Below are 27,319 nucleotides of genomic sequence, written 5' to 3'. Positions count from 1 at the left end.
CTCAGTCCAAGTGGTTAAAAATCTAGAGAATAACTGAGGGTCTAGCCAATCTGTAATATAGTCATAGGGACAAAGTCCACCCACCTGAACAGTCCCATTAAAGCCAATGGGAGTACTCGCATGAGTCAAGCAACTAGAAATCTGCCCATTCTTATGGTGGCTGATGCAGTGGCCATGGAGGTCCTGTCCCATTGATTGCAATGGCTGCTGGATCAGGCCCTTAGTTTACAGTGTGTTAGGATTATGCTTGGGAGGTAGGAAAAAAGAAAGCGATTGTTGTATTAAATTGTGATGTGCTTTTTTATTTAATTTATCACATTTCAAACTGTGCATCTTGTAATCTTTTGCAAAAGGAAAGACCTAAAAATCATAACAGAGCCCTGGAAACATCTTTCAAGTATTGCAGTAAACAAAGTGTAAATGTAATTATTGCTCCAAGAAAAAAAATAAATGTCAGTATATTGATCATTTTTTTCAGCTGCAACATGAAGATCAAGGATCAGAAAATTCAAGCCAAACATCTGAGCTAACTAATGAATTTTTAACAAAAATGCCATTTTTTCACTGTACAGCTGCCACAGCAAAGCAGATGCTAGAAATTCTCACTCCAGAATTCTCTGCTTTCAGTCCAAAATAAAAACTGTGTGGCGTTCCAAGTTAAACTCACAAAAGAGAGAGAAATATGCTTGTGTTTTTGCTGTAATATGAATTTTCCATTGAAGATGTGGTTGAATTAGCAGTTCATTTTTTAAACTATTACTTTAATTGACTCTTTGTGGTCAGTGTTTTCTTCTATAAAAACCATGCCCCAGTCCTACTTCTTTTGAGATACCTCACAATAAAACACATACAAGGGCAGAGAACTGTCTAATTATATGTCTGTAATATGCCTAGCACACTTTTGGGTGCAGTAACACAAATAACAAAATGTGGTGGAATGTGCTGCTGAATGGAGGTGGGTATGGCCATCTTGTTTCTGGACATGTGCAGCAATACACAGGGGTTGGGAGTAATTCCTTAGTTAAAGTTGAGTCTAGACACCCATTATAAGCCCTATATTTTCAAGCCCCCCCCTTCATTACTTCAGGTAAAAGTTGATTTGTTTCCACATGGGGACACTAAAGCACAAAGAGGTTTTTTTATCCCCCTGAACATTTGGAATGTACTTGATTAAAGGTGTTTTTTGTTGGTTTTTTTGCTGCTTCATCACAAACTGCCTGTGTTTTAATTTCTTCTCTAGCATTATGCTTTTGGTGGGGCCTCATATTCCCTTCACTGGTAGGTTTTCAGAACCTCAGATGTTATAGTCTGATATGACTACTTAGGACAGTTTTAAATCATGGGACATTTTTTCCAAGGAAAGAAGTATTTTTTACTCTTGATCCTTATGGACAGAAGTCACATCGAACAGGAAGGCATCAAGGAAGACAGACTAGGTTCACTGGCCTGGGAAGTGTCTCACCTGTTTGCTAGGATTGTCTACAATTCTGGAGAAAAAGAGATGAAATCCCAAGAGGCTGATGGGGAGAAAGTGGAAAATGGAGAGAGAGGAACCTGGAGGGGAGTGAGAGAAGGTGGAGACCAGAGCGGGGAGCATGGTGTGTGGAATGTAAAGGATGGGCTGGAAAGAAGTACCTATGGTTGTTGTGGCTGAAGATGTCAGTTAGGCTCACTGAATGGCTGACCTGCCCAGTAGGACCCTTTGTGTTGAAAGGAGGAGGGGGTCTGGGGAGTGAAGAACCATTTCCCTCTCCTCATCATGATACTTCTGGCCTAAGGCAGGAAATATTGGACAACAAAGCACTTCTACACCACCTATCCTGCTATATCCTGATGCTCTCTGGCATCCATGCAGCAGGACTCTGCCCTTCTCATGCCCCCTGCCAGGGGGTAACATGAATGTTTCACTGATATTAAAAAAAAAAAAAAGGAAGTTTCGAGACAAAAAACCCCACCTTAGATAATGCAAGAGTTAAGGTTGAGAGCAGGTGTCAGAAAGCCTTTCAAGAACATGACCACACATTCTGGAATGCTTTACAAAGTCCATTATACAGAGTCTGACGTCACTGGTGGGATGAACATCTTTGTAACGGGTGGATAAAGTTGTCTCGGATTTTGGTTTCCTTGCTCAGGGCACCACCACTGGGGTAAAGGTAAGGTTGTTTGGATGCCTTTAACAGGGCATTTTCATACTTTCAGAGGTTTGGGATCCTTTTAACTTTGATTCTGAGTTTAATGCTTTGGTAATTGCAACATTCCTGCAATTTTTTCTTCTTTTCCTCAAAGTTACTGATATGTACTCTCAGCAAGTGTGCGTGTGTGTCCAACAGCTCTTTCCTAATTCTCTACTTATACCATGCCAAAACTCATTTTTCCGAGCACAGCAGCTGACAGAATTTCATAATAACTTACTACAGATTTAGACTGCATTTTTCCTCCAGAAGGATTCCAAAGTGTTTCACCCCCCACTAAAATAACACCATGTGCAGGATGAAACAAACTGACTTTTTAATCTCATAGTGCAACACTACACAACAGGTTAATCCAAGAAGTGAAGAATATCATTATCCAGTTGAAACAATGCCTTTCAGGACAGGCACCTATCTGTTCGGCATTGACCTATACCTGTCCAATGCTACATATATTTGTGGCACTGTTGAAATATTGTGCCATATGCCTTTCAAAATTCTCAATCCTTTCTCCACACTAGTAGATTTTAATTCTTACTCCCATTGCATCTTAATCCGTAGCTGACTTAATTCCCCCAAATTTACTTTTCTGAAACTGAATGTCCTTGTACTGCTGCATTCTATGACTCCCATTCCTTACTATGTTGAATTCAAATATTTGAGGTCATTGGTTCCAAGCTCACCTATTAGCTTCTATCAATGCCTCCCTGACAGGAGGAAGAAGATCTAGGATGGCTTCTCCTCTGGCTGAAGTCTCTAATTTCTGGACAACAAGTTGTCTCTACTCTATGCAATTTAGAAATCTTTCTGATTATGCCTGTTTATCTGTATTTCCTACCCAGCAGCTCTCTGGATGGTTAAAATCCCCCATGAGTCCTGTTCCTGTCTTTGTGGTCTACAGCTTATGTTCACAGTCCTCTTGCCTTTGCTTTTCATTTGTTGTTTACTTACCCAAAAAAGCTGAGCTTGGACAAGATTCAGTAACAATTTACCTTAATGTAAATTCAGGTTATGACTCACCTGATTTTAATGGAGTTACTCTAGATTTTTACTTGCTTAACAGAGCAAAATCTAGCCTCCCGACTTCTGAGTTGCCATATGGCAACGGAGAGAAATATGATGAATATTTATATTGTCTCATCACAATAAGCCCAATTGTGCAAGCTTTCTTCATATGGGGACTTATTGGGTGAGTAAGTGCTCTCGAAAATGAGAAAAGGCTGCACAACTGAGTTATATGTCTTGTTCAATTGACTAAGATCTCAATTCAGCAAAATACTTGAGCATGAACTTGATCGTCAACATGTGCTTAAGTCCTTTCCTGTTCAGCAAAGCTTTTAAACACATGCTTAACTCTCAGTGAGGTCAATATCATTTAACCATATACTCCAATGCTTTGGTGAACAGAGATGGACATAAACACGCACTTTGCTGAATCAGGGTTTAACAGTCTGAATTTTATTTTTACAGAGGAATGTGTGAGATAGTTTAGAGAACTCTATGAGCATCCATGATATACTTCTCCTAGTTCTAGTTAAGAAAAATAAAAGATTTCAACAGAAAGTGGCTGATATTTGAGACCTAACTTTGTTGTAAAGATGTGAAAGCAGTGACCTTGACTGTGGTGCCCATTCCAAAAACCTCCAGGGCACTGACTGTGCAACTCTTTGTAATCTAAGGCTGAATAATGTATTGCTTCAAAAGAGAGACTATGAAGTAGATCCTATTGTGCTTTTAACATGCTGCTCCAATAAACTCCAGAATTACTTTTTCAAAGTTTAAGAAAACTAGAGGGGTCAGCATCACAGAATGTTCCTAACCTGTCTATTCCCCGGGCTGTTTAAGAAATAGAAGACTTCTCCTTTGGACTAAATCACACTTCCTCCACCCCACTGCTGCATGCACACCCACAACTGCTGTGGAATTTCTCTCTTTCTGGCTTTGATCCTGCAAGATACTGAGAGCTTTTGATGGGCACTGCTGAGTCCTGTCAGGACCAACTGAAGTCAACCTGGCAGAACTGAGCTCTTTGTTTCTAGCTAAGGCCTAATTCAGGAAAACATAGGGATGTGAACTTAAACCTCTGAACTTTAAGTGCATGCTCAAGTCCCATTGAAGTCAAAGCAACATAGTAAGTACATGTTTAATGTTAAGCATGTGCTTACGGGGTTTCCTGAATTGGGGACTGTGATGGGACCGTCCCTTCAGCCAGGTCATTCAGTGTTCCTCCTTCTGGGGTATATCAAAGTCTTTCCTTCAGCTGTCCTAGGCAGTCTTCCCATTCACCACCTCAGGTGCCACTCCTTCAGTGGCTGGTAGGGGAACCTGGGCCCATCCTCTACTCCAGGTTCCAGTCCAGGCAAGGATTTCCCTACAACCCCCAGGGGGGGTGTACACCCCCCCTGAATTTTTCCAACAAACCCCCCCCCCCGTTTTGTGAACTAGTTACATGCAGTGTTGCCAATTTAGTGATTGTTTGGACATTTGAATTGAAATTGAAACATTAATACACACTTTAAAAGCATATAAAGTGTATGATAAAATACGTGTATCTGAAAAAGTATAATAGATTTGAAAAGTATGAAACAGACTAGCTTCCTTATACAGCTGTTGTTTTTTAGGACAATGTCAGTGCATTCATTTCGGTGATGGTGGCCAACCTAATAATTTCAAATTATGATTTGTAAGCGAAGTCTAAATGAGCTCTCCCTGACAGCTAATGGTGAGCTGGGGGCTGGGGGGAAAGGCTTCAGGATCAGATTGTATTTACATTCACACCTAATCTACCTAGGTACCTATCAAACAGAGCTGTGTTGCCCAAGTGATAGATTTTGGCTGGGGTTGGGTTACAAATCACTTGAATGCAGGGGTGGGGCGGAGGGGGAGGGAGAATGAAATATTGTTATTCTTATTGTATGAATAAAAGGCAGTAGAACTGTACTTAGCCTGTGCTGATTGAGGGCATCAAGAGAGAGGGTGGGACATGTGCTTTGCTTGATGGTCTGCCTGAGTCACAAGTACTATTTGACCGGCCCTTCTCCACTGTTTAAAGACAGAGCTGATTATGTTAGTTTCTTGTTTTGTTACGTGACCACTACAGCTGAAATCACTGATAATCAGGTCTAAGTGCTTAGATCTGCTGTGGGACAGTGTTTCTGTGGAAGAGACGGTCCAGTCTGCACTAACAGCAAGGTTCCCCCACTGACAGCTCAGCTGAAATCACTGAGAGCTGGGTGGAACCTCAAGAGACCAACTCACAGAGGTCACAGGGGCAGGTGGCAGCAGAAGGTGATGATGCAGGGCCATTGGCAACAGAGCGATGGAGTGAACGGTGGCACAATGAACAACAGTGGCCAGAGCGAACAGTGAGCAGCTGGAGGAATGAGCAAGGTGCCTTCTTGCCCCCGACCTGGGAGGTGAACTCATGTGAAAGCACCTCTGAACTCTGAGTCTCCACTGACCAAAGACAACACCGATGAGTGTTAATGAGGCTCTTAAGAATGCTGGAGACACAACACAGTTCATGCGAACAAACATGGCTGTGGAAACATACTTTCTATTTAAACAAGAAATACCACACACTACAAACTGGAGGCCAATGTTAAGGGCATTGTCACTTGTTCATCCTAAAGCTGAACACTGGTTCCGAACAAGACCAGCAAATGCTCACTATCTTTCTGCAAGAAACTCAACTGACTGGCTAGAAGCATGTGGTGCAACAGTGAAAGACTCAACAGTTGAAAAAGTGAAGAACTCTCTCACCACATTCAAAAAATTTGCATACATGGCTGATGAATGCACCAATGCAAATGAACATTAAGTATTAAATCATTGTGTATGTTATCTTGATGTCAGTGGTAGGCTAGTAGGTGCGTTTCTAGATGTTCAAGTTATAGAAGACACATTGGCTGCATCTGTGACCACCCACATCTTAGAAGAGTTAAATGCTTGTCAATTGGACCCCAAACAGATGGTTGCTTGTGCATTTGATGGAGTTGCAAAAGTCTCTGGAAGACATGCTGGAGTACAAGCTTTGCTCAGAGAAAAGTGTAACCCTAATCTCTCCTATACACATTGCAGAGGCCAACTACTCCAACTAGTGCTAGTACGCGCTGCAGACTCTTCAAAAGACATAAAAATCTATGCATTTAATGTCTTCATTATGTTCTTTTTTTCAGCAAGAATCCAAAAAGACTGAATATCTTGGAAAATATAGAAGATACACTGGGACTGAAATTCAAATTAGTCCAACCTGGGAAAACCCTCTGGCTTTCTCATGAGCGATCCTTGGCTGTTGTCTTAAAATTACTCCTGCCATTATTACTGGCTTTGGAAAGTATCTACCAAGATGGGATGGATCTAAGTAGTGAGGCTGGTGGATTACTTTTGCTACTACATTCAGAGAAGACTATTGCCATTCTCTCTCTCGTAAGTCTACTGTTGAAACCAGTTGGGTCATTAAACAATGCCATCCAGGCATCTGCTACAACAGCAGTAGATCTTTGTCCAGCAATAGAAGCTACATTTGCATCAATCAGAGAGCTATCCATTGAAAAAGTACAGGAAGAAGCAAAGACTTCAGTCCACAAGTTGACTAATGAAGGCATTTATATTGAATCCTTAAGTGAAGAGGACAAGAAGTGTTTGTTAAGACATCTGAAAAAGTACACAGACTTGATTCTTAAAAATCTACAACAGCGAGTTCTAGATTCTACTCAACCTCTATGTAACTTTTACAGATCCCTGTCCTATAAAACACCTACAAGTTGCATGGAGTGAGGCACTACCAGCAATGGGGCTGCCATGTGCTCAGGACAGAATAGAGAATTTGAACACAGAGTAGAATATCGTACAATGAATGAATGAAGATTTGACTTCAACTTCTTTTTTATCATCACTAGTGGCTCGACTGACCCGATCTTTGTGTTCTGTTCCCTGGGATGAAAGAAGTAGGAATTCATCTCTTGCTACTCCCAGTCACAACAGCTACAGTTGAGCGCTCTTTTTCATCATTGAATAGAATTTTGTGTTCTGAAAGAAGTCGCCTTCTGCCTGATCATGTGAATGAACTAATGAGCATATCAATTGAAGGAATGGAAGTACCAGACACACGAGAAGCCACCAAAGATGAACGCATTGCATTCAAGAAATTCATTAACAGAGTTGTGCAAAACTATAATAAGAAACCAAGGATGTAGACGTAGTGCTTCATAGAAGGCTTGAGTAGCCAACTTTACTTTGTGTAATGATTTTAAAACATGAGTTAAATCTAATAAAAATGAAACATTTTTCAGTTTTTACTATGGTGCCATACAGCCCACCTTCACTCTCACAGTCTTACCCCTCATCGGCCCTGACCCCTTCCCCACATAAATTTGAACACACACCCTGATTTCAATTCCTGGGGAAAACACTGAGTCCAGGGACCCTCAACCCAGCAGTTCTGGGCTTTACTCTCCCAGCCCTCACTTCTCCTTCCCTGGACTGCTTCTTACCTGATTCCCCCCATCTCTGGATGTCCTAGCTCCAAACCCTCCTCCCACTTCCCAGGGAGTGATTGCTCTATCTCAGCAGCAGTCCCTGTATGTTGCCAGCTTCCTACTTGATAGGCCCCACCTATTCTTGCAATCTGAATCTGCTTGCAATCAATTCCCTGCACCCTGGTTCTCCCTCCAGGTGCAGCCTGTGGAGTTAATAGGCCTACCTGGCCACCTTAGACTAGTCCTGTGTGGGATGAACACCCCATCACAGGGTGAACACCCCATCACAGGGTCTAAATTCAGAATTGCCGCAGTAGGGCATACAGTGCATTCCATGGATAGATAAGTTGGTTTAGTTAAGAATAAATACCAATCTGATTCTGTGAGCATCCCTGAAACTGAATCAAATCTGATTTATTTTAATTTTTTTAAACCTTTGGGAAAGTTCAGTAAAAACTACTCCTCTCTCCCCCTCACACACTCCCTCTCTGGCCTTCCCCTTCCCAGACCTGGCCTGAGTGCCCCCTTCTTCCCTCTATCTCACCATCAATCAACATGACCACATTTGCCAGCCAGTGCACTAGCAACTACTAGTGGACTTTTGAATGAATTCACACCATCACTGCTCTGAATAGCCCCTCTGACAGGTCCTTTGCCACCACAACCATTGCTGTACGAGAACAGTATGTTTTATTGCCCCTTAGCTATTGAGGTTTCAGTCTGCTTGCCTTGGCTACACACATATCCTGAGAACTCCCAGTGTAGTTCCTTTGCTGATCTGATTCCTGTGCTTGAAACTGCTGAATGTTGGTTAGTATTTAGGCTCAGTCTTCATTATGAGAATAACTGGCAGCTGACCAAGCTATAACAATAAATGAGTCTAATGGGTGAACAGTAGTGAACTTGCAAACTATAAGGGATAGTATGTTCACCACTTTGGCAAACAGTACCCTATAAATTATCTATAATGTTATTTTAATGTCTGAATAGTAAACTGTAAATTCTTGCATTTTGCCCAAGTCTAAAATACAGTCAACTGACCCAGGATTAAGCCAATGGGAACAGTACAACTCTAAAGTAACACAGATTCAATAATGGTGCCAAATGTTAGGAGGGTTGGGAAACAAGAAAGATGACCAAAAGAGGGGATGCCAGGAAACAAGTGACTGTAGAAGAAGAGTGCTGCACAAGTTTGAATTATAGGAACATTCTACAGGAGAGTGGCAAACCAAAACTAAGTACAGTAACTCCTCACTTAACATCCTCCCGCTTAATGTTGTTTTGAAGTTATGTTGCTGCTCCATTAGGGAACATACTCGTTTAAAGTTGTGCAATGCTCCCTTATAACGTCGTTTGGCTGACTTTACAAGGAAGCATTGCACAAGTTCCTCTTCTCCGTCTTCTCCCCTTCCCTTCTTCCCTCCCTCCCAGCGCTTCCCCCGCCAAACAAGTTGTTTCATGTTGTCATAGGTTTCCTTCATATGGACTGCATGACCAACTGGAATTGATGGCAAAACATTGCCATTATGCAGTAAAACAGCTTTAAGACTCGTCTTCGATGAATCAATGAACAGTCTCCACTCATCTGGATCGTGAACGATGTTGAGGGCTGCCATCACACCATCGATGTTGTTGCAGGCTACAAGATCACCTTCCATGAAGAAGAATGGGACAAGATCCTTTTGACGGTTACGGAACATGGAAACCCTAACATCACCTGCCAGGAGATTCCACTGCTATAGTCTGGAGCCCTGCTCCCAACAGCTCTGCCTTACTCTTGGGTAGTTCCAAATCCCTGACAAGGTCATTCAGTTCACCTTGTGCTATGAGGTGTGGTTCAGAGGAGGAGGATGGGAGAAAATGTGGGTCCTGTGACATTGATGGTTCAGGACCAGAAGTTTCATCCTCTTCCTCTTCCTCGTCTGACTCAAGTGAGAATGATTCTGGTGCATCAGGAACCAGCAGTCCTTCTCCGTGGGATACTGGGCATATAGCTGATGGAATGTTTGGATAATGCACAGTTTTGCCTAAAAAGCAAGTACTGTCCAAACCCAGTCATAGATTTATTCATAGATCCAGTCAAAGATGTATTTTAATCATTTCTGGTTTAAATTGAGATCCCTTCCCTTTATAACTCACTTATCCTCCGCCATTCCCAAGTCAAGGGTCGTATATACTGACCCAATAGCATATCTTGAAAACTAGAGCCAATCAACAATTTTAAGCATCATTTTCATTCTCAGTGACCCAGAATTAGTAAAATTTGACTACATTTATTTCAGAAGCATTTTGGCTGTAGAGCAGTGTAATCATTTACTATATAATGCACTTTATACACTTCAGGTAATTCATTCTCCCAATACCTACATATTATCCACATTTAACAGATGGGAAACAGACACATATTGAAACATAGTGGGCCAAATTCACTCCTGATGTAACTCCCCTGACTTCATGTGACCTTCCTTATCTCACAGTAAGTCTGAGACAGAGTTTGGAATAAAATTGAGGAATTCCTTGCTCTTAGTCCTGTGCTAAGACTACCGGACAAGTCGCCCTCTCTCTTTAAGGAGAATAAGATGGCTGGCTGGGACACCTTTTACAGAATTTGGATCAAGCAGACAACTATCATTTTGAATTGAATGAACTTCCATTGCTATATATTTTTCTGTGTATTCCAATCTTTTAAAAGAACTTACAGCTTTCAGTTTTACAGCTTAGTGGTGACAATAATAACTAAGGTGCTGAAATGAGCTTGTTGACATCTAGAAATGATTTTGATAACTTCTTTCAGAGGCTCTGGGGAAAAGTTAATGTTTAATTTTCTTTTATGACTGCTTTGTCTTATGACTCAGCTTCTCCTTCTGATTAGTTTATTCACCAAGCATGTACAGCTACATTGAGAATGTCACTTACTTTCAAATCATGATTCTTAATCAAATTACTTCAAATTGCCCTAGGTGTCTGACTGGGCGTTAATTTTCTCTATCATAAGTGAAGTATATTATTTTCTTTTACAGTGAGTACAGAAAACACATTGACCTGTTTCTGTAGATGTATGTGTCATTTGTAAGTTTTGCAATGCACTTATCAATTTGTATGGTCTCAATAAGCTGTTTCATTTGTGTGCATTTTAACTAGGATGAAACTATGGGATTCATTCGATTTTTATATTTTTAAATATTAAACTATGTAATTGATATTTACATATAAGGCATCAAGATGGAGATGAAGAGTTCTTCATAAATAATTCCGGCCAAAACAACTGAAAAGCAAGAGGCACAAAGTTATCTCAGATTTAGAGACACTTTACTATCAATTGTGCCCAATTATCTACAGGATTGCCATTCCTATGCAATTTAAACAAAGAAATGGGAACTACTTCTTTCTTTGTGAAATAAACATTGCATTTGCAGCTCTTGTATATGGGAAGAGTCTCTTCCAACATTAACGTTCATTAAATCTTTATTCTTCATTCAGTTGTCACCCTTATAATATCTATGGTTAATGTAACTAGCAAATGCCATTGCTACATAGCCTTAAAAACTGCAATACTAAGCCAGTAACAGGCTACTGCCTAGACTATGATTCTGAAAGCTAATTACTAACAATGCTTCATTTTTTGGTAAAATGAATTATTTTATTAATCACAGTAGCACTAAAGATATCAACCAAGAATGGGGGTCCCATTGTACTTAGCACTCTATGTAAACATTAGAGTTGATTGGGAATTTTCCATTCTAATGATTTTTTTGACAGAAAATGTAGTTTTGATCTTGCTGAAATTTTTCAATTTCCTGATGGAAATCCAATCAAAATATTTTCATTTCAGGTACATTTGACCCGAATTGAAGTATTTTGGTTTGTTGAACTGTAGTTCTCTATAGTGCTGCATTGTTTCAATGAGACTTGTAGTTCCAGGTGCTTCATGCCACTATTCTCCCCTATGGGAGGGACTCCCTCACTGGACTACATTTCCTATGGCACACAACATGATCTCTTCTCTGATTCACCCATGGGAGTCATACGGCTACAGTGCATCATGGCAGATTTAGTTTAACCAGAGAGCCCAGCCCATAGGAGATAAGGGGGCAAGAGGTACCCAGAACTATAATTCTTATGAAGCAGTGCAGCACTATAGGGAAATACAGTTTACTGTTGACCTTCCTCAAAACTAAATCTTACAATTCTGTTCCACAGAGCGAAGTGTTTGGCTTTGACATTTCTAAATGGATTTTTTCTTAGAACTTTTCATTCCTTGAAATATTCCTTGAAATATTTTGACTTTCAGCCCAATTTGTGATTTAAAAATGTCAACATATTGGAATTTCGCACAGGATGGATTTTTTTTTGCTCAGCTCCAACAGACGTGGTAAAAGAAAATCTATGCTTTGTAGAGTTTATAATCTAAACAGGCAAGACAAAGAATGCGAGAGCACATTATTATCCCTATTTTACAGATGGGGCATAAGATTAAGTGATTTGTCCATGTTCTTACAAAAGGTAGGTGTTCGAGTCAGGGACAGAACCCAGATTTCCTGATTCCTAGTCCATACTTTAACCACAAGTTCTGCTCATTAATCTTCTAATTTGGTACACAAACCAAGAGACCAGGTTATAATATGTATAGTGTGATAGTGGATGTAAGTACAAATAAAGATATTAGGAGATATAATTCTACTCTACATTTTCTAGTGGTAGAATCCCCAGCTTCTTTTTCTTCCCACAATTCTCAGCTATTTGTTGTGGGGCTCCAGGACTAAAGAAGCAGGAGTCTAATCCTGACCACTTCATAAGGGATGATGTGAGATAAACTTTGCTGGCAACAATGTTATGGTAATGCAGGCACAAATTCTAGACACAGAATGTAATAACGGGATGGGAACTTGCAAGAACATGGGTTTATATTAACATTCTTAATTAATGTTTCAGTGAAGTTTTCAAAGAGCTTGTCTCCTGACATGCCTGCACAAACTCTTTTGCTGTCCAAATGTTCTCTTTCCAAGAGTAAGTGCTGCTTGTCATGAGGACAAGAACCACCTGTTGAAACTCCCTACAGCAATCACCAATTTTCCCATTGAACTACAGGTTCCAACTCCCTCCTGCCCCACACTTCCCATTGAGATAAAGTTGAATTTCCGTTTGGTGGGGAAAACCCCCTTGCATTGGCAGAAAGTGATATTCTTTTACAGTTTTCAGGAAACTTCAAAATTCACCAGTTTCATTCATTTGCCAAAACTTGTCACCAATACTGTATATGGATATGGTGTGTAGTTGCAGAGGTCGTCCTCTATCATCGAAGAAGGCTGGGGGTGGGGAGCAGAATAGACGGTAGCAGGCTACAGCAGGTTCCTACCATTGTACTACATAATATTCTAATAATAGATCGTAAATTTTTGGGGGCAAGCTCTTTTTTTGTTCTGTGTTTGTACACCACCTACTACAATGAGGTCTTGATCCATGACTGGAGATACCACAATACAAATAATACATAAAATTGTTGAATACAGGCTCTTGACCACCACAAGTACCAGTTCTTTCCTCTCTTCATAGAATCATAGAGATTAGAGATATAAAAGCCCTGGCAGTTCAATTATTCCATCTTCCACTGACATCCAGGATTAAATGTCTACTGTTTTGTCTTTTAAAAAAATACATATATATATATATATATATTGAAGTGCTGGCACTTCCTGCCCTTACCTTGGGAATCTATTTCACATGATAATAGACCTCATTCCTGAAAATAATAATAGAATTCTTGAAGAACCTTGGCCCCCATTCTTGGCTTCGGCTTGTGAAATTCTTCATCAGTGTCATCAGTGAAGGTAGGCTACCGAAAATATGGTGCACCGCAAAAGTCATTGGCCTCCTAAAGCCTGGAAGGGACCCAAGTCAAGCATCAAGCTATCGTCCCATGTCATTATTGTCGGTGTGCTTCAAGGCACTGGAGTGCTTGGTCCTACAGCATATATTACCTGATGTGGAGAGAATTTTGAGCCCTGACCAAGCCAGCATTCACCCAAGGCCATAGCACGTGCGACCAAGTATTCATGCTGACCACACTTGTTAAGAATAGCTCCCAGAGAAACTTGAAAACAGGTGCTGTTTTCATCGATCTAACAGCGGCCTATGATAAGATATGGCACAACTGTTCCTCCGCAATAGGCAGTTCAGAGTCCATATGGGGGAGAAAACGAGTGCTTGGATACAACAGAGCAATGGGTTGCCCCAGGGCTCTGTGCTTTCTCCAACCCTGTTCAACCTTTACATCAATGACCTGCCAACAACGAAGTCAGGAAAATTCATTTATGCAGATGACATCTGTTGTGGTACCCAGGCCTGGACATTTCATGAGCTTGATGCCACCTTAAACTGGGACATGATAAAGTTAGCTGACTACTGTAAGACTTGGCATCTCCAGCCAAGCATCATAAAAACAGTCTCCAGTTTGTTCCATCTTTACGCCAGCACAACCCGAGAACTGAATGTTTATCTGAATGGTCAGAAGATGAAGCATGAAGAAGAACCGGTCTATTTAGGCATGACCTTAGACTGCACACTGAGTTACCATGCCCACCTGAAGAAGACAGCAGCTGAAGTTAAGACGCGCAACAATCTTCTTAGCAAACTAGCAGGTTCGTCATGGAGTGCTTGTGTTCGTATTCGATGGCAGTGTACTGCGTACCAGTATGGAGTCGATCGTCACACACCAAACTGGTGGATACACAGTTACATGCCACCATACGCATCATTTCCAGCACCCTGCGTCCTACTCCACTCCCATGATTTCCAGTTCTGAGCAATATTGCTCCTCCTCATATCAGACAAGAGGTTGCCACTGGCAAGTTACTGGAGAAAGTACATGCCAACTCAAGTCTGCCACTGCACAATGATCTTTTTAAACCACCAGCTGCACATATTTGCTGTCACGTTACCCATTATGGTCTCATCCGCCACCCCAGGATGTTAGGGCGGAAACACTCTGGTGAGAGGAATGGATATCAGTTATAATCCCTCGTCGCCGACCCCACAATTTGCCCGCCTGGTTTTGACCTGCCCCGTGGCCAATGGTCCCTGTTGAACAGGTTCTGGACCGGGCAAGGTCTCTGTGCAGCCAACCAGTATCACTGGGGCCTACGTGACAGCCCTTTGTGCAGCTCCAGCCCAACACAGACAATGACGCACATTGTCGATGAATGCCTGCTGACTAGGCTCAGTGGTGGCCTAGAAGAACTGCATCACGCCACTGAAGATGCCATCGCTTGGCTAGACAACTATGCACATGCTAAATAAAATAAAACAAATAGACCTCATTGACAGAATGCTTCTCTTGATATGCAATCTAAACTCCATTACTTCTATCCCTCTCAAATTATCTCTCTCCTTTCTTGCTGTTTATATTCTTCAAATATCTGTAGATAGCTATATCCTCTCTTCATCATTGCTTAACCTAGCCATAGAGATTTCGCTTTTTTAATCTTTTCTCACAAATTCATCTTTCTCTAACCATTTTTGTTGCTCTTCTCTGAATGGGTCTATGTTGTTTGGTGAGGTTCCCAGAATTGAACACAGTATTCTAGATGCAATCTCACTGTCTGATCCTTGTAACGTATAATAGCATCTGAACCTTCCTCACATCAGGCTCGCTGCATTTATGCCATCTTCTGGTTGCTTAGTGAATGGTATTTATTCCACAGTACATATGGCTGTTGTATCCTTTGGGAAATACATAGGTCTCTTTAATGAATTTTACAATTCCTTACAGTAATTTTTTCCCTTGAAGCATTATGAAATTCTGAACTATTTCTGTTTTTTCTGAATAATTTTTTCTCTCTCCAATATCTTTACACTATACATAGAAATTGTCGTTTTTCCTTATGTGACAATGTTATGTATTGCTCATCAGTAGGCTGCTCCTACTCTAAAGAAACAATTACTGAATCTAATCCAAAATCCTGCTTTGGCAGTAGGGCTAGATTAATTGATGTAGTAGATTGAATGCTAGTTTGGCACAGTTGAATGCTAGTTTGAAAGATGGCCTCTTTTTTGCTGTAAAATGCATGAGTTAGTAGTATTTGCTATGGACTGCCTTTTCACTACTTACTCTCCTTTTATTTTTGTATCCATTATGGGTCTGATGCCATTGACTTCAATGAGAGCAGTAGCAAGCCTTCTACCTGCTATTTTAGAAACAATTATATCTGAAGGGTGCTGCACTTATTATTTCCTTTGGGGATAAAGGAATGTTCTAATCAGCTTCTTTTCTTACTATTTTCATTACTCTCCTACCAACATTTTTGTTATCATCCAATTACAGATGAACATGTATTAAAAGAAAAATATTGATTTCTAATCGCCTTAAATTCTTCGCTGTATAGAATTCTACAAAAGTAACTCCTGTCTGAGGCCCATATTCAGTAAGACTTCAAGTGAGGAGCTAGCAAGTCAGTGGGGAGCTAGCAAAGGGGGGAACAGCAAACAGGGGAGTTTGAGAGGGAGAGAAGGAGATCTCCCTGCTGAATGAACAAGGTGTGAGTACTAATCTTAGGTGTGAGTGAGCTAGTATTGCTGATTGGTTTTTGATTGTTTGTTGTTTTCTCTCTCTTTCGGGCATAGGCACAGACTCCGTGGTACTCCAGGGCTGGAGCACCCATGGAAAAAAAAGCTACAGCTTTTTGGCAGCACCCCTGATCAGCTAATCAGGGGCACTGCCAAACAGCTGATCAGGGATGCAGCCAAACAGCTGATAGGCGATGCCACCAAATACCTGTTTGGTGGCTCAGGGAGGAACTTGGGGGAGGGCAGAAACCAGCGAGTGGTGTGCAGGTTGGGGCCTCAGGAAGGGGGCAGAGTGGGAGCGGGAAGAGGCGGAGTGAGGGTAGGAAGAGGAGAAGTGAGGGTAGGCCTTGGGGAAAGGGGTGGGGTGAGAGCGGAGCTTTGGGGGAGGGGCAGAGCAGGGGGGGAGCCTTGGGAAGAGAGTGGGGCAATGGGAGCTGGACCTCAGGGTGGAGCACCCCCAGGGAAAAGTAAAAGTCAGAGCCTATGCTTTTGGGTTATTTAAAGTTACAGGGTCAGTTGGGATTGTGTGTTTGGGGACTGTTTGGACTTTTGCCATCAGCCTTGTGATCACCCTTCCCCTGTGTGATTAATGAGTGCTGACTTAGGAGAGAAGGCCTTAAAAGCCAGAAGCTAAGCGACTAAGGGAAGCTAGTGAATGGAGGATCGCAAACAGCAGAGTTTAAGATAGAGTTTGTAAGAGCACCTGTGATCACAAGGAATTCATAGAGAGTATTCACGTGGAGACATCCAAGGCTAAGGATGCTATCCAGCTACAGAGGATTGCTGTCACACCACCAGGGGAGGAGGATATGGCTCTGTCCCAGGGAGGAAACTGGATACTGGATACTTATGGCAGCAGACATTGCTCCACCCCTACTCTGAACCTATCAACCATCGTGATGAAGAACCATTATGCTGCCCTGGCAACAAGTGATGAGAAATTGCCTCCAAAGGTGGAGGAGGAGAAGCGCTGTGTCCCCAAGGCTGGGAGGAAATGTAGGGTAGTGGTGGATGGGGACTCTTTTCTAAGGGGGACAGAGGCACCCATCTTTCACCCTGACATGGCATCCTGGGAGGTATGCTGCCTGCCAGGGACCAGTATTTGAGATATTACAGAGGGACTGTCAAGGATCATTCAGCCCTTTGATACTACCCCATGCTGCTCATCCATGTGAACACTAGTGATACTGCAAGGTATGACCCTGAACAGATCAGAAGTGACTACAGGGCTCTGGGAGTAAGGGTGAAGGAGTTTGGGGTGCAGGTGGTGTTCTCTTTGATCCTTCCAGTCAAGGGTAGGGGCTGAGGCAGAGACAGATGCATCCTGGAAGAGAATGAATGCCTGCACAGATGCTGTGCCAGGAGGGCTTTGGCTTCCTGGACCACAGGATGCTGTTCCAGGAAGAAAGCCTGCTGAGCAGAGATGCGGTTCACCTATTGAGGAATGGGAAGAGCATCTTTGGATACAGACTGGCTAACCTAGTAAGGAGGGCTTTAAACTAGGTTTGATGGGGGGAGGAAGACAAAAGCACACAGGTAAGTCAAAAACGTGGAGACCTGGGAGAAGGGTCAGAAGTTGGGAGGATCATGGGCCATTATAACAGGGAGAAGAGAGAACACAGAGGGGAAATCAAATCAGTAACTTAGATGTCTGTATACTAATTCGAGAAGTTTGGGGAATAAGCAGGAAGAACTACAAATTCTAGTTAATAAACACAGCTATGACACAGTTGGCATCATAGACTTGGTGGGCTAATACACATGACTAGAATATTGGTATAGAAGGGTACAGCTTTCTCAGAAAGGACAGGCAGGGAAAAAAGGGAGGCGGGGTTGTCTCATATATCAAAGATGTATACACTTGGACTGAGGTTGAGATGGAAATAGGAGACAGACTTGTTGAAAGTCTCTTGGTAAGGATAAAAGGGGTAATAAACAAGGGTGATGTCATGGTAGGGGTCTACTACAGACCGCCAAACCAGGAAGTGGTAGTGGATGAGGCTTTTTTTAAACAATTAACAAAATCATCCAAAGCATAGGACTTGGTGGCGATGGGGGACTTCAACTACCCAGACATTTGTTGGGAAAATAACACAGCAGGGCACAGATTAGCCAACAAGTTCTTGGAATGTATTTGAGATAATTTTTTATTTCAGAAGGTGGTGAAAGCTATTCGGGGGGAGGCTGCTCTAGATTTGATTTTGATAAATCAGGAGGAACTGACTGAAAATTTGAAAGTGGAAGGCAACTTGGGTGAAATTGATCATGAAATGACAAAGTTCATAATTCTAAGGAATGGTAGGAGGGAAAACAGAACAATAAATATAATGGATTTCAAGAGGGAAGACTTTAGCAAACTCAGGGAGTTGGTAGGTAAGATCCCATGGGAAGCAAGACTACAAGGGGAAACAGTTCAAGAGAATAGACAATTTTTCAAGGAGACATTATTAAGGGCACAAGAGCAAACTATGTGTAGGAAAGAGACCACCCTGGCTTAACCAGGAGATCTTCAATCATCTGAAACTCAAGAAAGAGTCCTACAAAAAGTGGAAACTAGGTAAAATTACAAACAAACACAAAGGCCAAAGCACAAAATGAGATTAAACTAGCTAGAGACATAAAGGGTAACAAGAAAAAATTCTACAAATACATTAGAAGCAAGAAGATGACCAAGGACGTGGTAGGCCCATTACTCAATTGGCGGGGGGGGGGGGGGGAGAGGGAGGGGAGAAGAGGAACAATAACAGAAAATGTGGAAATGGCAGAAGTGCTAACCAACTTTTTTGTTTCAGTATTCACTGAAAAGTTTAGTAATGATTGGATGTCTAACATAGTGAACAACAATGAAAATGAGGTAGGATCTGAGGCTAAAATAGGGAAAGAAAAAGTTAAAAATTACTTAGACAAGTTAAATGTCTTCAAGTCACCATGGCCTGATGAAATACATCCTAGAATACTCAAGGAGCTAACTGAGGAGATATCTGAGCCATTAGCAATTATCTTAGAAAAGTCATGGAAGATGGAAGAGATTCCAGAGGACTGGAAAAAGGGCAAATATCATGCCTATCTATAAAAAGGGGAATAATGACAACCCAGGGAACTACAGACCAGTCATCTTAACTTCAGTATCTGGAAAGATAATGGCACAAATAATTAAGCAATCAATTTGCAAATGCCTAGAAGATAATAAGGAGATTAGTAACAGTCACCATGGATTTGTCAAGAACTAAATCATATCAAACCAACCTAATAGCTCTCTTTGACAGGGCATCAAGTCCCTGTGGATAGGGAGGAAGTAGTAGATGTAGTATATATTGACTTTAGTAAGACTTTTGATACTGTCTCGCATGACCTTCTCATAAACAAATTAGGGAAATACAACCTAGGTGGAGCTACTATAAAGTGGGTATATAACTGTTTGGAAAACAGTTCCCAGAGAGTAATCAGGGGTTCACAGTCAAGCTGGAAAGGCATATCAAGTCAGGTCCCACAAGAATTGGTCTGGGATCCAGTTCTGTTCAACATTCTCGTCAATGATTTAGATAATGACATAGAGAGTACACTTATAAAGTTTGCGGATGATACCAAGCTGGGAGGTGCTTCAGGTGCTTTGGAGGATAGGATTAAAATTCAAAATGATCTGGACAAATTGGAGAAATGGTCTGAAGTAAATAAGATGAAATTCAATAAGGAGAAATGCAAAGTACTCCATTGAGGAAGGAACAATCAGTTGCACACATACAAAATGGGAAATGACTGCCTAGGAAGGAGTTCTGCGGAAAGAGATCTGGGGATCATAGTGGATCACAAGCTAAATATGAATCAACAATGTAACACTGTTGCAAAAAAGGCAAACATGATTCTGGGATGTATTAGCAGGAGCGTTGTAAGCAAAAAACAAGAAGTTATTCTTCCGCTCTACTCTGCACTGATTTGGCCTCAACTGGAGTATTGTGTCCAGTTCTAGGTGCCACATTTCAGGAAAGATGTGGACAAATTGGAGAAAGTCCAGAGAAGAGCAACAAAAATGATTAAAGGTCTAGGAAACAATAACTATGAGGAAAGATTGAAAAAACTGGGTTTGTTTAGTCTGGAGAAAAGAAGATTGAGAAGGGCCATGATAACAGTTTTCAAGTATATAAAAGGTTGTTACAAGGAGGAGGAAGAAAAATTGTTCTCCTTAACCTCTGTGGATAGGATAAGAAGCAATGGGCTTACATTGCAGCAAGGGAGGCTTAGGTTGGACATTAGGAAAAAGTTCCTAAGTGTCAAGGTAGTTAAGCACTGGAATAAATTGCCTAGGGAGGTTGTGGAATCTCCATCATTGGAGATTTTTAAGAGCAGGTTAGACAAACACTTGTCAGGGATGGTCTAGATAACACTTAGTCCTGCAATGAGTGCAGGAGACTGGACTAAAAAAACCTCTCAAGGTCCCTTACAGTTCTATGATTCTATGACTACCCATGTAGTTAAAGTTAGGCACATGCTTAAATAACTGGCTTGAATCAGGGCCTGGATACTGAAAGATTTGAGTAATAATTTTAACTGTAGACATAGTCAGAGAACTCTGCTTACCATTCAGGTTTTCATCTCAACTCCACTACATTGCTTAAAGGAATGTAAATAATTCATTGGAAAACTGAAATAAATAATTGGATGTTTCACTTTAAAAAAAAATGGACAGGCCATTAGGGATTGAAGTGTAGAATGGTGCTTTTGTACAATATTTTCTGGATTTCAGTTTGACCCATTAATAACTGGTGTTTAGAACTAAACAATGAAAGTTACAATTACTCCAGTGTGCCAATTTTTTGTGAAAAGTGGCATTTGAAAAATAAACATTAAAATAAAATCAAACTCTCAATTGCCAGAAAGACATTAAGGTGAATCACTGATATTAATTTCATGTCCTGCTACTACTTATGTTTAATTTTTGTACAATTATTTTTGGTTCAATTGAGAGAGAAAATTAACAATCTAGATAAATTTAACACCTCAATCTAGGACACACGCTAAGAACAAAGAATTCTAAATCTAATATGCCACTGTTGCATTACCTTACGTTAAAACACATATCCATTTATTGACAAAGTCTGGAAAGACAATTCCTGCAGTTGTTTTGCATGTATTTAATAGCCACCATTTCTACTATGAATAGTTCTATATTTTTACTGGCCTGATTGTAAAACGAATTATTTGTGGAAGCTGAGGCTTCAATGGCGAATTTATTTGCATGTTATATATACTACGTTATTTTAAAAAGAAAATAATTCAATTTTGTCTATTTCTAGTTAAATTAGTCACTTAGCTAATTTACAGATAATTTTTTTCAAAGAGGCCTCCACTCCACATTCTCAATGCACATATAATCGTATTTACATGACACACATGGTGGGTGCAAATTGGAATTTGCACATGCAAATTGCACATACTATTAGGATGTCTGAATGGCTATATGCATAGTCACAGCAACAGACACATAATCACATACATGTAAATGCATGTGAACCTTGGATTTCTCTTACTCAAATTTTGGCACTTAATTAAAAAAAATCTTAGTTTTCCTCTTCAAAACTAGCATTTTAATATCACTAATGAATACACAGCATTTCACACTTAATAATTGTGTGGATGTCATTACTTTAGATCAGCAGTAGGAAGCAAGACAGGGAACTAAGAAAGGTACTAGTCAGAATCACTTCAGTGAAGCAAAAGAAAGACGTAATAGCTTTAAGTATCACACTGTTTGCTTTAATACGAAAAAAACTGTTCCTTGTTGAATGTTAGAAGAAAGTGAGTGTGTCTGCAGTTCTTTCCCATTATGTCATGACAATAATTAATTATCAGCTTTTTTTCTGTAGGTATTTTACCTTAGGGCCAACAAGTGAGAATATGCCAAGTATTTTGGATAAAATAGAAACTGACCTGAACTTCTACCCCAAATTCAACTTTTCACACTCACACAAAGGCTATGTCTACACTACAAAGTTTTGTCAGCAAAAGTTATGCTGCTTTAATTAAAGTGCTTTAATTAAAACCGTTGTTGCATGTCCACAGTAGCTCCTTGTGTCGGCAGAGCGCATCCACACTAGCAGCTCTTGCATCGACACAGAGAGCAATGCACTGTGGGTAGCTATCCCAGGGTGCTTTGGGAAGGGTGTTGCAATGACTCATGGGGAAGGTACAGCATCACATGAGGCATGTTTCTCAGTCCCATCATTCCAGGGGCATCCTAGTAGATTGTCAGCTGCTTTTTCAACTGAAGTGTGTGCGGGGAGGGAAAGGAGAGTGGTGTGGCTGGGGCAGGCGAGACAGCAGGCTGATCACCTATCCTGAGGCGGGGGAGCGGGACACACACCCCAGGTCAGCCCCCGTCTCTGCTTGGCAGTCGGCACAGCAGTCTCCCCTAATGCAGACCGCTCTGCCTGCCTGCCTATGGTTCTATGATTCTCGCCAAGTTCTCCCACAGCCCCCTCAGCTGCCGGAAGCAGCATCCTGAGCAGCTCTGTGAGCTCTCCATGCTGAAGAATGTCAAAGCAGCACAGCAGTCATCCATTGTCCCCCCTGTTCCTCGCAGCAGCAGTCTGCCTGCCGCTGTGCTCCCAGTGCAGGGCAGAACAGGAGCATTCCACGCTCATGATTTGCTCTTTGTTCCCCAAACTGAGCAGCAGGCTGAGCTGCCAGATACTTCCCAGAGCTTTGAAAGGGGAGGGGCGCATACCTGCAGGGCAGCAGAGATCAAAACAGTGAGCAGAGCGGTCACACAGGCATTGTGGGGTACTGGTGGAAGCCAGTTCTGTCGACAAAACAAACAGCAGTGTCTACACTGACCCTTTGTCGCTTTAACTTTGCCCCAAAAGGCTTTATGCCTCTCGTTGAGGTGGTTTTATTTCGTTGGCAAAACAGCAGAATTTTGCTGACAAAAGTAGCTTTGTAATGTGTACATCTCCCTGTTTTGTTGGCAAAAGGCAGCTTTGGCTGACAAAACTTTGTAGTGTAGACAAGGTCTCTCTCTCTGTCTCTCTCACACACATACACAGATTGAGAGAGAGAACATGTAAGGGGCCTAACATCAGTAGAACAGTGGTCCTCTCCCATTTGGAATATTCTGCCAATATTTGAACACACCTCTCTTTTTGTAGCTCCTGCCAGAAGTCCTGTTGCTCCCAGAAGAAGAGGATCATTTCCTCTCCCCTCTAATCCCTTGGTAATACGAGCAACAGTAAGGAACTGAGCAGGGTCTTCATGTTCACTCTCAGGCCTTGGGGAGCAGAAACTGAACCAGCCAGGGAGAAATAGCCACTTTTCTTCCCTCCAGAGGCAAGGAGCTGAGCCAGCTGGGGAGAAGATCTTTATTCTCCTCTCTGCTGACAGCAGCAGGCCCAGAGAGTACTAAATTATCAGAATTCATGTGAAAATCGGTGATATTTGGCTTATTTATGGGAATATCAATCATATTCACAGTTGGGAAACTTGGTATTTGACCCCCCCCCTTTTGGGGGAGGGGGTATGAAAAAGAAAATCAATCATCCCTATCCCTTATTTCTCATTTTCATGTGTGTCTGCAGTTCCAGATTATGGCCAGGAATGGAAGTGTTGAAATACCACGAGAAGATTTACTCTTACACTATTTCTGGCCTGATTGGAAGCAGAGCGTATCTGAAACCCAGTGCTTTGAGATACTAGGTTTCCATCCAATTATTGGAGATTCCAGAGGTTCAGATTGTATGTATGAGCACCATGAGAACCTGAACTGTTGGGTGTGTTTTCGGGTTCACCCCTGAGTCCTACAAAAGGTGTTGAAGCAACAGCACTATCCAAGAACATTACAGCTATTGCTTGATCTCAAATCAAGTTGTTAGGCTTCTGCTTGCTAAATAATGTTCTTAACATAATCAATGACAGAGCCAGCAAGATCTCTGCCTCAAAGGGACCAAAATACTCCCTACCAAATCTGTACCTGTACCACAGTGAATCATTAAATTGGCTCTTGCTCTGAATCTAAGAGTGATTATTCCCTAGAGGTGTGCATTCCAGTTTCGTTTTATTGTCAAGTTTCAGTCCCAGAATTTAAAGATTCCCTTTTTCTGCCTCACAATCATCTGGAAATAAACACAAATCATAGACCAAAATCTTGGATATGAAGTTTGAGAGAGGTGGAAATACAAATTTGAATCTGTATTCACATTATACAGCTGGTCTTTATCTCTATATTATATTGAGCCAAAGCCCAAATCTAAACACCCATAGTTTCCAAGTAACTGCACTTATATTTCCCCCTCTCTTCAGAGCACCCACTTAAAGGTTTCTGGCTCCCAGTCATCCCCTCTTCTGGGCAGAGACCAGTGTCTGACTCCCTTTTGACCTGGGCTTTTAAGGCTGCACGGCTCCCTGTAATATTCTCAGCAAGCCAGCCTGCTTTGCTTTCTCTCTGAGAGCTATGACTAGAGCAGTGATACTCAGACCTCAGTGGTTCAGGAGCCAAAAGAGAGATCAACTTTACCCAGAAGAGCCACAGTAGTAGGAGTTTGTTGTTTCATTTACTATTTTTATACGTTATTCTCTCAGCAAAATGACTGATGAAGTATTATTATTTTAAAATTAAAACAGGTTAATAGCATAGTAAAAGCATCCTGACTGGATAGTAACTAAGCCCTGGTCTACACTACGAGGTTAGGTCGAATTTAGCCGCGTTAGGTCGATTTTATAAGCAATGCGTCTACACATCCAACCCCGTTCCATCGACCTAAAGGTCTCTTAAAATCGACTGCTGTACTCCTCCCCAGTGATGGGAGTAGCACTAAAATCAACCTTGCTGGGTCGAATTTGGGGTAGTGCAGACGCAATTCAATGGTATTGGCCTCCAGGAGCTATCCCAGAGTGCTCCAATGTGACTGCTCTGGACAGCACTTTTAACTCTGATGCACTAGCCAGGTACACAGGAAAAGCCCTGGGAAATTTTGAATTTCATTTCCTGTTTGGTCAGTGTGGCAAGCTCAGCAGCACAGGTGACCATGCAGTCCTCCCAGAATTGCAAACGAGCTCCAGCATGGACCGAACAGGAGACACTGGATCTGATTGCTATATGGGGAGAAGAATCTGTGCAGGCAGAACTCCGATCAAAAAGAAGAAATGCTAATATATATGCCAAAATCGCACAGGGCATGGTGGAGAGAGGCTACAACAGGGACACACAGTAGTGCCGAATGAAAGTTAAGGAGCTCAGGCAGGTCTACCAAAAGACAAAGGAGGCAAACGGTTGCTCCGGGTCAGAGCCCCATACATGCCGCTTCTATGATCAGCTGCATGTCATTCTAGGGGGGGACCTTACCACTATCCCACCACTGTCCGAGGACACCTGCAAGGGGGGAGTCTCATGCAACCAGGAGGAGGATTTTGTGGATGAGGAAGAGGAGGAGGAGAATGCGCAGCAGGCAAGCGGAGAATCCATTCTCCCGGCAGCCAGGACCTTTTCATCACCCTGGAGCCAATACCCTCCCAAGGTGGGATCCCTGACCCTGAAGCCGGAGAAGGCACCTCTGGTGAGTGAACATTTGTAACTACAGTACAGGGTTTTAAAGCAATTGTGTTTAATGTTTGATTCCCCTGAAGACTTGGGATGCATTCGCGGCCAGTACAGCTACTGGAAAAGTCTGTTAACGTGTCTGGGGATGGAGCGGGAATCCTCCAGGGACATCTCCATGAAGCTCTCCTGGAGGTACTTTGAAAGCCTTTGCAGAAGGTTTCTGGGGAGGGCTGCCTTATTTTGTCCTCCATGGTAGGACACTTTACCATGCCAAGCCAGTAGCAAGTAGTCTGGAATCATTGCAGCACAAAGCACATGGCAGCGAAGGGTCCTGGGTTTTGGTCACATTCAAGCAACATTCGGTCTATATAGTTCTGTGTTAGCCTCAGGAGAGTGATATCATTCATGGTCATCTGGTTGAAATAAGGGAATTTTTGTAAGGGAACAGTAAAAGGACCCCGTTCATGCTGGGCTGTTTGCGGTTGGCTAAAAGGGATCATTCCTGAGAATGGCCATGCAGTGGGGGGGAGGGGTGAAGGGATCATCCCAAATAGCCATACGGTTGGGGTGGGGGGAGGGGTGTGTTGCACATCTACCCGAAAACCGCAGCCCCTCCTTTTAAATGGCAAACCCAACTGGCATTGCTTGCTATGGGAAAGGAGGGCGCTGCAGTTTGAAACCATTCCCACATGTTATGAAGGCGGAAGAAGCCAACCCCGCTTACCCTTTGGCTTACCATGGCTGCCTGGAAACCGAATTCTGTTGCCCAGCCATGTGTGATGTGTCAATGCGACCTTGCACCTAAAGCACATGTGCTGTCTGCTGTGAATTGCTTGATTCTCTGTGAAAGAGTCTCCCTTTTGTTCTCAGAAATGTATTTTCTTAAAGTCTACTCTACCTTTTTATCTCCCCGCAGGTGGAAATGTTTCAGTGCTTCCCCTATCATCTCCGTCCCTGAGGTTATCGCAGATTAGAAGGCGAAAAAAACACATTAGTGATGACATGTTTTCCTAGCTCATGCAGTCCTCCCACACTGATAGGGCACAGCTGAATGCATGGAGGCATTCAGTGGCAGAGGCCAGGAAAGCATACAGTGAACACGATGAGCAGAGGCAGGAGGCAATGCTGAGGCTAATGGGGGAGCAAACGGACATGCTCAGGCATCTGGTGGAGCTGCAGGAAAGCCAACAAGAGCACAGACAACCACTGCATCCACTGTACAACCGCCTACCCTCCTCCCCATGTTCCATATCCTCCTCAACCAGACGCCCAAGAACGTGGTGGGGGAGGCTCTGGGCACCCAGCCACTCCACTCCAGAGGATGGCCCAAGCAACAGAAGGCTGTCATTCAAATAGTTTTGATTTGTAGTGTGGCTACAATAAACAATGTGGCCTTGTCCTCCTTCCTTCCTCCCCGTCCCCCACCCCACCCCACCCGGGCTATCTTATCAGTTATCTCCCTTTTTTAATTAATAAAGAAAGAATGCATGGTTTCAAAACAATAGTGACTTTATTTCCTTTGCCAGCTGTGATCGAAGGGGGCAGGGTGGTTGGCTTACAGG

At 42.2% G+C, this 27,319-nt stretch overlaps 1 long non-coding RNA gene across 1 annotated transcript; it reads left to right on the top strand.

Annotated features, from left to right (window-relative positions):
• Positions 1–2,083: 2,083 nt before the first annotated feature.
• Positions 2,084–27,032, top strand: LOC128832868 (uncharacterized). Its single transcript, XR_008444075.1, has 3 exons — positions 2,084–2,153; positions 25,550–25,773; positions 26,674–27,032. It is a non-coding gene; the product is annotated as an uncharacterized LOC128832868 (long non-coding RNA).
• Positions 27,033–27,319: the final 287 nt, after the last annotated feature.

This window comes from Malaclemys terrapin, chromosome 1 (assembly GCF_027887155.1).
Source record: "Malaclemys terrapin pileata isolate rMalTer1 chromosome 1, rMalTer1.hap1, whole genome shotgun sequence".
Taxonomy (NCBI): domain Eukaryota; kingdom Metazoa; phylum Chordata; order Testudines; family Emydidae; genus Malaclemys; species Malaclemys terrapin.
This window is presented reverse-complemented; position numbering and strand designations above follow the sequence as displayed.